At 38.1% G+C, this 11,665-nt stretch overlaps 1 non-coding gene across 1 annotated transcript; it reads left to right on the forward strand.

Moving 5' to 3' along the window:
• Positions 1-7,448: 7,448 nt before the first annotated feature.
• LOC104438124 lies at positions 7,449-10,768 on the forward strand. The gene is made up of 5 exons (XR_005549041.1): positions 7,449-7,602; positions 7,847-7,994; positions 9,376-9,528; positions 9,677-9,853; positions 10,098-10,768. It is a non-coding gene; the product is annotated as an uncharacterized LOC104438124 (transcript).
• Positions 10,769-11,665: the final 897 nt, after the last annotated feature.

Raw genomic sequence — 11,665 nt, forward strand, 5'->3', positions numbered from 1 at the left:
AATCGCCAAGGGCCCCTAGAGTGTATATCAATGAACTCTTATTGTGAAATTTTCTATGGAGTTTAATTGGCTACTTGGAATATTATTTTCGGTTGTATAAAAGAAAGCACGTGGGGGTCAAGAAGTGGTCAAAGAAAAGAAAATAAATTAAAAGCAAGGTTGGGGTATGCAAAAACTCAGTGGTCATTCTCTTATCTTGTCTTGTTTAATTAATGTCGAGTGTCCCGATACTTAGTCAAAGAAAGATTGGGGTCCCATCAACTTAAGAGTGCAAATCGACCCAATTAACCCCATTAACATATAAATTCATGACAAAAGTTGAACTAAGGTAGAGAACTCATCAGACATGATGACTAAGGGTGCGTATGATAAAATTTCTATTTCTCGATTTCTCTGTTTCTCTATTTCTCGAAACAGGTTTGGAACAGAAATCCGTTTGATAGCGCAATTTGATTTCTCTATTTCTGAAACAGATTTCTATTCCGTAAATAGAGAAATCGAAGAAATCAGAAGCTGAAATTTTTAATTTTTCAGTTTCTGAAATAGAAATAGAAATTATTTTTTCTTTTCTCCATTTGGGCATCCTTCTTCGTTCACAGGCTTTTCTATTTGGGCATTGCTTCTCCTTCTCCTCTCAACGCTTCAACGAAACGTGCAAGACCAGGTCCCAGGATGTTGATGACTTCCTCTTTTTGTTTGGTTTTTCCGGTGTGTTTGGGTTTGGCATTGCGGGGGTTGCTGGTTTGGGTTGAGCTGAGCGTTCTCTGAATTCGTTGGGTTTCCTTCTGACTTCGTTGTTGTTGTTTTGGGGTTTTCAGATGCTCAATTCTCAAGTTACGACGGCGCAACACATGGCGTGAGAGAAGGCTTATGATATTGTGAGTTGACTTCTGCTGTTTGTCCTTAGTTTTGACAGTGTAAATTGCCTCTGAAATTTTTAAATTTTCTCAGTATTAGTATGCGGGTTAGTGTATCTCAAATAGCATCCTTGTTGAAGATTCCGTTCTTGGATGAGGAGGTCACGAACAGCAGCTCTTTCCAGCGCAAGGTTTGCAAGCTTTTTTGAAAAAATTGTTGGACCGCGTTCTTCATCGGCCGAGTTAAGCTGCTTTCTCGCTTCCACCTTATATTTAAAATGATATGGCAGAATTAGATAGAGGAGGCCTTTCTTCGTGAACTTCAATGGTTTCCTCGTCCAATTATCTTATTATCCTGTCATTTGAGTCGGCTACTCGAAGTTCCGGTATTTTAAGGCAATTCTCTCCTACTGTTTTTTTGTTCTTCATATGGTATTGAAGATAATGAATTGGTTTCATTTTTATGGGCATATTGTCCTCATATACAATATGCCGGAAATTCCATGAAATTGTATTTTCAACTTTTGTAATGTATTAGTATTATTTCGACTATTATTTTGTATTTGAGGATTTTTTATGTTGTTATCTAATCAATTTCTATTCCTAGAAATAGAAATTGTATTCTGTTATCAAAATGATTTCTGTTTCAGAAATATAAATTTTGAGTCGTTATCAAACGGGTTTCTTTGCTCGAAACTTGTCTAGGGAATAGAAATTGAGAAATCAATTTCTAGCCATAAATCAATTTATGAAACAGAAATTTTGTCATGCGCTCCCTAAGCATGTTCCTTTGTTTGAGCACAATTGTCATCTATAGAAAGTGAGCGCCCATCAAGGCGTTAGGAAAACTGTCATGGATGATGAAAATTATGCCTTAGTTATAAACGCGATGAAAGGTAGAGAATTGTTAAAATATGTCTCAAGTTTAAACTGTTATGCAACCTAAAGTATGTGGCCGGTGAGAGTCATTGGACCTCAATTGAAACAAAAAAAAAAAAAAAAGAGAAAAGGAAAAAACAAAAAACCAAAAAATTATTAAAATTCAAACAAAAAATAAAAATTGTAAGAAAAATCCATGTTAGGACTAGCTATGCTAGAAGGATTGCTGACATTTATGTCAGTGATTTTTGGCCTAAATTGGCTGGATTGAGTTAATTGACAAAACGTGAAAAAGTTTAAAACTAAACTGTCGCAATTGAAAGAGTTATGACTGAATTGATACAAATACTATATGTTTATGATTTCTCTTTTTAATTTTTTTTGGTAATCTATACTAGATTGAAATAGCATTAGCATCTGCGATACGTGAAATAAAAAACTTCAACATCCAACAAATTTTAAGGCTTCTTTTCCTTAAAATTTATAGTTGCACCCTGCGGTCAGTCAATGCCAGGAGCTGCCAATCAACCAGACTTCCTCAAGCAAAGTCACCAGACCATCTTTTTCGTTATTGCTTCCTGGTATTTCCTGTTTCTTAGCTCAAGCTTTATGTACATGTACATATAGCCAAAAGTAACATGTCAGGGCCGTCCTCGTGTCAGCATATCATGCCAAATTTGAATGAATTATGCGAAGTAATTTTAGTAACGCTTAGCACGGTTCGTACCATTTGCAACCCATGATTTAATGCATTTCGCCTGGCATCAAGAGCATATGCGATGCATACAAAGCTCTCTTCCCCTTCCAATCTAACGAGCTACATTTTTGTTCACAGAATTACAACACAAATACCAAAACTTGACACGGAAGGCATTTAGATGCAAAAATTTACCAAAGATACACATAAGTATCATTTTTTTTTTTTGAAAATTAAGACATTTCAATGCCAACTTTGACTAAGGGTCCTGAAAATCCTACATAACATTTTTTTAAATAATTTTATTCATCCACGTGGCTCGCCAGAATCTTGAATTAGTAAAGAAGAGCCAAAATAATGTCATTTTGCTTCTTATTTATCTCATATAAATATTAATTAAAAAAAAAAAAGATTGATTGATTGCAGAACACTTGGGTGAGGGCTGTGCAAGCCCTCACCGAACAAGTGCAATCCCCTTTTTTCTTTTTAAATTTAAATTTAAATTAATTAATATTTATATTAAAATTCAAATCAGATGCAAAACGGCATCGTTTTCAACTAATCTTAGCATGTTAGCGTGCAAAATGACGTCATTTTATATTTGTCTCGTTAGAAAAACACTATATCAGTATTTTGGGCAGAATTTTTCACTATTGGCAATTAAGTTATTCATTTTTCTTCGATTTTGGCATTTAAGTGTACCTCTATGAATTTTTGACAATTAAGCATCTCTTGTGCCAAGTTTTGGTACTCCAAATGTCCATACCTCTATTTTTGTTGATAAACAGGGACCTCGATCGAGCTAATTAACTGGCCCTTGATTGGAACAAAGATGATTAACTGAACTTCGAACCAAGAAAGGGAGCTTTCATTTGTCACCTACAACTTGCGATTTTGCATGGTCGATGAAATGAAATGCTGGGAGGGCCAGTAGGGGGATAGTAATGGTCGTTGCTGCTGAACTCACCGAGCTCGTCAAACGCTCGAAGTGCTTCCTCAAGCATCAATGTGCAGGTTCGAATTCCTCCACCCAAATACGGACGGCCCTCGCTACCAACCATCACCGCCCTCACCCACCACCTGCTCTCGCTTCTCGCCTCCCTTTTTCTTTTGTTCTCGGTCTCTGCGAACTCAGAACCGTCCAAAAGCCATAGCTTTCACCTGCTTCCTCATTATCTTAATATCTGAATCGATCCCCCGGCAAAAAAACGGTTCTTGCAGGTCGTGTGGGGTCGCTTTGGCTTGCCACGCTCTAGCGAGAGAGGGAGAGAAAAGAGTAGAATCCCGAAGCTGTGTTTCATTATTTGTGTTTGCCTTTTCGTCGGAACATTTAATGTGTATTCTCGCCCTTCACGCATATATTACACCCGCTACTAGTTCTCCGCTTTCTCCCCCTCATTTCCCCTTTGCCTTCGTTTCCCTTCCTGCTGCAAAGAATCAGTGTTCATGGCTGCTTGCGCTTTACTGAGTGGTGTCGACAATGGCAGCAACACTGACGACAGCAACAGCTGTCGCGAGAGCATGAGCTTCATGAGTTCCTCCGACATCGTCTGCGGCGGGGGTGGTAAGGACAGAGGAGGAAGAGTGCTCCCCGAGCGGTGGAATCAAAGAGAGACAGAGAATAGCCAATCGTGAAACTTCTTGTTATGTAATTCTAGTATTTTGGGTCGAAAGTGGATCCACAATAGACCAACTAAAATCCATATTCTTTCTAGGCTTTTCTCTTTGGACTCATCTATGACCTATATTCTACATTTATGTGACTGATATCTAACCCATTTCAACAAACTTGAGTCAAAATATGGGTTTGTGACTCGTTTTGACTGTCTTAGGTGGAATGTATCACCTCGTTGGCGCCTGCAAAAAACAGAACACGTTTGTGTTTTTTTTTTCTTTTTTTGTTCACTTACAGAACACGATTGTAGATCCAGCAAAATCGTGCTTCATGCAGATCATGATGAAAAATCGTGTCTTAACATACTGTTCGTGCTGTTTTACTTGTTTGATTAATGTATCACCTTTCTCTGTCAAGGTGCTACATGACTATTTTCCTGTCCTGATGACTTTGTGTGGCACTCTTCATTTGAAAATAAGTGATTATCACATAGCAGACAGTTCAGAATTTTGCTTCACCAAAAATCTAGTTTTGCCTATATAATTGGACGTGTACTGCTGGGATTGAACTTTTTTTGAGGTGTTTATTAGCTAGGCGGTTTTACCGAGCCTAGGAATGGAAAATTTGACTTTAAGAATTTCTTGTCATCTTGTGATTTATTAAGTTTCAAAAGAGGCTTTGATGTGCTGATGTTATCATCTGAATGGAATCTTGTCTATCAGAACGTGGACAATCAAGTAATCTTAATCATCGAAATGGAAATACTTGATCATCGGTTCGTTTTTTCCTGCCAAATATCCCGGTGACTTTTAGAAACTTCCATATCTGTGTTAGTGTTGGTTCATTACTTTGCTGAAAGAAAGGTTTTAAGTGCTTGACTATAAAGTCTTCAGACACAAGCTCCCCAAATGCTACTTTTGCAAGTTCTATAGTGCATTAAGTGACTGATATCAAAATCTGCTTGTTCTGTCGTCTAAGATTGCAGTATCATCTGATTAATATTGTAAAATTGCTTTCTGTGAAGAATGACTTTCACACTTTTTGGTTGTATTATGTTGTTCTAACTTGGTTTGCCAAAATCTGTAGCTTGATCTTTGACAAAGTACCAAGTTTTAACTTATAGCAATATGGCCTTGATTGTTAACCTAACTAAGATACTGCTATGCTGGGCTGGCATTTAAAAAGCAAAAATAAAAAAATGAAAAATAAATTCCCTATCCTATCACCCTTAAAAATATTATATCTTGGTATGATCGTGCCTGCAATTTGTTGGAAGCTTCTGAAGAGATGCTCCATCATGAATGTGCGAACTGGTTAATTTATTTAATTTCAGTTGATTAGTTACTATTCTAGGGCTACACCTCCTAGACTAGCCCAATGCTCATCCCGATGAGAAATTGGATAACGGTGGGAACTTGGAAGTGTTTTTCCTGTTGCTAGGAGCAGTCTAAATGTTTTGGGTGGTGGAATGCACAATATTTGGATGTTCATGCGTAACATCATTAAGTTTAGCTTGTTAGGATGGTGAGAGCCAGTTTTTTTCTCCTCTTTTTCCTTTTACCATAGGCAGCCACTTCTTGTCTAGCTACTAAATATAAATTCCGAAGTCTGGTCCAAAATCCGAACTTTAGCTGTAAAGGCACCTTGAAGAAACACAGCATCATGGTGTTCAATCTTTGCCAGTAAAGGAAAAAAGAAGCTGTTAAAAATTGCAGTACTCAGAAGCGAAACATCCATTTTGCAGCATAGGAAAACCCCTGATGTGAGTGTATAGTATAAAAGTAAATGTGATCTGCATCTGCTGGTGCCGGAGTTGCTCCAAGGTTCGGATTCTATAATGCTTGATGACTATCTATCTTGATCTCTGTATATGTTCCATCTAACACAATGCTTTAAGAAATTTATGATTGTGACCTCCAAGTAGTCAGATTTATGGTCAAATGATGGTTTTTGAAGCCCTATCCTTTCTTTCTGTGATTTTTCAGGAAAGGCATATCGAACTATTATAGTGGTCAGGCAAAGTTCTTCACGAGCCTTGCAGAGTCCTCGGCCTCTTCCTCCATTAAAGACCTTGCAAAACCTGATAATTTCTGCAACAGGAAATGCAAGATCTCACTAGCTCACAGTAATTTCAGCTTCAAGAATCATGGCTATGCTTTCAGAAACAGTGGCAGGAGTGGGATACAGAAAAGACCAGTTAACTCCAGTCAGAGTGCATTACCAAGTACAAATTGTAGTAACACGAATAATTTTAACACAATGTCTACATTGCCATCTTGCTTTCTTCCACCAATATATCCGCAAAGGAGAATACCAGAGGACATTGGGGCATCAACACAGCCTCGGTGGTGGAATCTGTGCTGGTCCCTATCTCCGGCTGACCTACAAGCCATGGCAACTCCGATGCCTAATGTGTCTGCATTGGCAATTCACCATGAAGACAAGGACAAGAGAATAGGTTGATTGGCCAAATGGAGCTCATCTTGGAGATTCAATAATGTAAGGAGATTGTGAAACACCAAGTAGACAATTAGTACTCTGCATCTTTAAGAAGGTAGGTTGTATGTTTGCAGATAGATTTTTTTTTTTTTGTTAACCTGATCACCACCGCCCTTCTTGCATTTGTGTGTTTTTCGCTCTTCGCCACCTTCTATAGCTCATATCTCATCCTATTTGAAGGTGTCTCTTTTGATATTTTGATGCCATTGTGCTTCTTGATTTTATGTAAACAGATCTTCGCATCTCTCTTATTTCAGTATCTTTCATATCTCATTCTACTTAAAACTGCTTTTTTGGTTACTTTGATCCGCTACTTACCAGCATCTAAATGGCCTTTTTGGATCTTGCAGATATAAGCATTATCATGTTTATAACTCTCATTTATTATTTCGTAAGTGTGAACTTTCACAATCACAACAAACTCAATTATAAGAATTGTTAAAAAGAACTCTAGAGGCATGGTGTGATATTTGTCTTAATACATTTGCACCCCAGCATCAATCCAAGTTGGTTTCTCATGACCCACTTACTAAACTAATTTCGTTTGACAAAAAAGATGCAAAATTGATAACCCATGACATATTTACCCTAAATCAATCCTTCGTTAGTAGGTTGGAATATGATGTGAAGAGTAAATTTTAAAGATTTTTCATAGCACAAATATTAGTTTGGATAGATATTTAATTTGAAGTAAATATGTCATGAATTATCAATTTGTAATTTTTAGTGATATTAATCCTTTCTTGAAATGCTAATAGCTTCCATTGATATATTCATAATTAATTTGGCCCAACTGAGAAACTATAATTACTCGGTGCATCGACAGTAAAATCAACATTTTTTTGGCCGAGTAAACAATTTTCCCTCTTTCGGCAAAACTCGTTCGTACTCGTAGCCTCGTAGTATATAATCCAAACGATGCGAACCCCAAATTGCCCGGGTACCGCCATCATTTTTTACTGTCATAGCTGCGAACTTCATCCCCATTTTTTTACTTCGCTATTCAACCACAGTCCTATAGGCGCCAACAGAGTCCTGTTCTTCTAGTTTCGAAGGTATGCTTTACACTCTTATCACTTGTTTTGATGCGAATTGTGAGGTTATTTGGACAGATGCAGAGCAGCTCAGTTCATGTCAAGGCACCCAGAAACCGACTCCACATGGACTGTGTTATCTCCGAAGACGTGTCGGATTAGTGATGAGTGTCGAATTCTCGATTTTGAGAGATGGGTCTTGAGTCAAACGCGTTGGCGATCTTTGTATGGTGGAAAATAACTGTTCTTTATTGATTTTTTGCAGTGTTTGGAGCCTGAACATGGAGACGAGTCCAGCCGGCGAAGAACCCACCTCGTGGGACGAACGGTACAACATCAATTTGATGCCCTCCGAGTTGTTCCTCAAGTTTCGGAAAGAAATTCAGAAAAACCGAGTCGGTGTTAATCTGGAGGTGTTTCTTCTGATGTGCCTAAATTTTACTTGCCTTTGTGTTGCCACGTATTTGAAGTTTGGTCTCTAGCAGATATGATTGGCCTGGGTGAATGAAAAAGGATGATCTGGTGGCTTAATTTTGTTGAGAGAGCTGTGGAAAGATGAGCCAAACCATTTTCGGCAAAGGCTTGAAAGGAATGAATGAAATGTTTCGTTTTGAGGTCATCTGCATAGGGTATCTGAAGCTTGGGTCAATCTTAATGTTAATAACTTGTTCGTTCTTTTTTTAATTTTCATGTTGCTGACCTGGATTAGGTATGCATATTGGATGTGGTTCCTGTCTAATTTAATATGGCATACTCTGTTCTTTGGTCCTGAAGACAAGTGCCGGATATTTCAGTGTGCGGATGGCACAACTTCGCTGTTTAATTAACGTCAAAGATTGTGGCACTGGTTCCAATATTACTGACTACTCTTCTAACATGCATGTGGGAGAGAGTTTGAAATGTTAAAGGAATTTTAGTGATGCTTCTGTCTAGTTTAAGTTTGCACATAGATTGACATGGAAAATTGACTTGGCAACTTGCCATTGGCAACTTCATGAGTTATACATACTCGAGGCCCTCTCGTTTGCTTCCGTGCATTGAAGTCCATTTTAGGGCTCTGTGTTAAGTCAATATGTCAGTTCACATGTCAGGAAGAATCTGGAGAGTGTTGAACTATTCAGATATCAATCCATGCTCTCATGGGAGATAAAAGAGGTTTTGTTACAGTTTTCACTGATGTTTGATTAGTGAAGATGTTAGAAGTTGAGTAGATTAACAGGAGCACTTTTATGTTTTTTTTCTTTCAGTGATCTCCATAAGGTTGAACCTCACTTGGCTGAGCATGTTGATCAGACTTTTATAAGATCTGGCATGCAGGATGTTACAGCCTTATAGTCATTCGCATAGATTCCATTGACATATGCTAATCAATATAATTTCCGTAAATTCATTGCCTGGCTTGGCTTTGTGTTCACTGTTTCGTCTTTATTGACCTAATACAGCTTCTGTCAGTAATAGTCGCATAATGAAGTGGATGAACATAGACTTTCTTTTTCTTGTTCTCTTTTGTTCTTCTATAAGCTCTGAGTGCGATTTTAATTCACCAGATATTTTGATTTTTGTGTCCTCATTCACCATACTTCAGCTTAAGTGGAACAATTAAGAATATATTTGTGTTTAATGTTTGTATATTCATGGTCAAATTTTTGGGTCTGTCTTATAGTGCTCCAACGATTGGCCATTGAGCAAAATTTTTGTTGGAGCCTTAAGGCCTGGTGTAATTCTGCTTTTTCAGTTAATGCAGTTATGGAATATAGCTTCATTATGACATCTTGATTTGATATTTTGATTCAGTTTTACAATGCTCCAAGGAATGATTTTCAAGCGAAGCTTGTGTTCAAGCCTCTCTCCCCAGACCGTCTGTGGAAGTTTGTCTATGAACCCATACATCAAGACGTGCGCATTCTCTCGAAAAAGATTCCTGTCACAAAATTCTTAAATCTCCAGGTTTGAGGCTTCTTTGATTTCACCTCTGTTTTGTGATGGCGTGGCCAAATATTCTCAATCATCAATAAGTCTGTTAACTTCTGTGGGTATTGAGTGGTAATTGGTAAAGCTTTTGGGGAGTCAGCTTGGTGTGCTTTGAAAATTACAGGTTGGCGTAGGCCACAATTTTCAGTTAAATGCAATTAGTTGGAAATGGAAGCTCACCACATGTTTGGGTGAAGACGGTGTATCTCGAATTAGAAATAAGACCACTCTTTGGACTTTGTCCAGGTGTAGATTTTCGGTTTGGGTGGAGGGCTGATTACGTTCTTCCAGAAATCACAGGGTAAGTTTCTTCCTTCTCAACTACAATATATTTTGCTCTTGGAAGAAACTAGATGGGCCATATATCAAAACAAGTTCTAATTGTATTAACTATTCGGTGTCACGAATTAAAATTTTGCTATTACAAAGCATGATGTTTATAACATACAGTGAACTTACAGGTGTGGGTCATGTGCTTCCGTGATTTATGTCACTCTGTTTTATTAATTTTTTCTGGGGTTCAAGTTGTGTGTTTCATGTAACAGGGGTCTTGGTACTGATGAGCCACTATTCAACATGAACTCTGGGCAGTTGCAAGCATCGCTAGATAGAGTGGTAGCCATTTTAAGCTATCCAGATACTGTTTAGAGGATATTGGTGAAGAGATGTTATGTTAATTGGTTGGCTCCTTTGAACTGCGTTGAGATGACAACTACTGGCATCTAATGTGCACAGGATGATGCTTTGACAAGAAAATTTTGAACATGGCTGAGCAAAAAATCGTTTTGCTTTTGAGTGTTCATGTTGGCCTCAGAAGTTGCTTGTTTATCATTGTTTCCCGGCACATGTTCATATTTAATTGCAGCATCAATTGTTTGCCTGAATTTCATATTCAGCTGGAGAAGCGGGAATATGGGAAGGGATGATGAGGTTCAGTGGTGCAGTGAAGAATGAGCATTGAAGCCTTTAAATATCATCAATTTTGTCGGACAATGTTGTTGTACGTAAGGGAAGTAGTGGAGTGGTAAAATACGTGCAATCTGTTTCATCAGTTGTTTTAACTCTTCATTTTTCACTTCCATTCCCTTTCTTTACATTTACTGAAATTTCGGTCATCTATGAGATATTTATAGAAACGAAGGTCCCGTCATCATCAATGGGATTAATTTTGTGTCAAGGCAGATGATTTGGAATGATGATAAGGCATTTCTCGTGACATCCTATCAAGCAATATCCATGTGCATTTCATACATGACTTTGATCATGTAATTGAGCAATCCCTACTCTGTTTTCAAAATTGCTGCCCAACGGTATATGCTCTCTAAGGAACTTTTTCCCTTTTGGTTTTTGTTTATCGGTGTGGCATTTGCTAGAGTAGGGAGATGCCCTAGACATGCTAGGGAAAATCCCTAGGGATGTACTACAAGAGGTGAATCATAGAGCGCCTGATGCTTTGGCCCTGATTAATTAATCTACTTTACAATGCGTTCTCAGAAGTTACAACTACATATCCAAGTGAACCAGAAAATGGAGCTCAAAACATTTTCTTGACTATATGCATTTTTATGAATAGTATTTTTGACATATACTTGTAAGTATTAGGCAGTATTTTGTTCTCTCATTGTTTCAATTTCCTCTCTCTCTCTCTCTCTCTCTCTCTCTCTCTCTCTCCATACAATTCACATGTAATTTTGTGGAAAGACAAAACCTTCTCTCATAAGTCGATAAGGAACCCTCACCGACAATTCTGTGCCTTTTGGCTTTTGAAACACTTGGGATAGAGAGAAATGAGTGATGCCCACCCATTGCACCACCCAAGACAGAGAGTGATAAATGTAAAGGCGGTGCCCTCTCCAACCCGTGTCCTAGCCGTTGAACTTGAAACTTTGCCTTCTTTCACTTTCAAATTCTCCCCTCTTGATGCATATAAAGACAAACACCCAAATACACTCCCCAAAATCAAAAAGAAATGCCTGCCGTAAAGTTGAGAAGTTCTTATTCATTCCCGAGTCTCCTGCTCTCTTGCTTACGATTCATTCTTTTCATGCTTCTGCAGCGTCTTTTGCTCCTTCGGTCCTCCTCAAAATTCCCCCAACTTTGCTCGGTTTCGCTT

Source organism: Eucalyptus grandis, chromosome 3, assembly GCF_016545825.1.
Source record: "Eucalyptus grandis isolate ANBG69807.140 chromosome 3, ASM1654582v1, whole genome shotgun sequence".
Classification (NCBI taxonomy): Eukaryota; Viridiplantae; Streptophyta; class Magnoliopsida; order Myrtales; family Myrtaceae; genus Eucalyptus; species Eucalyptus grandis.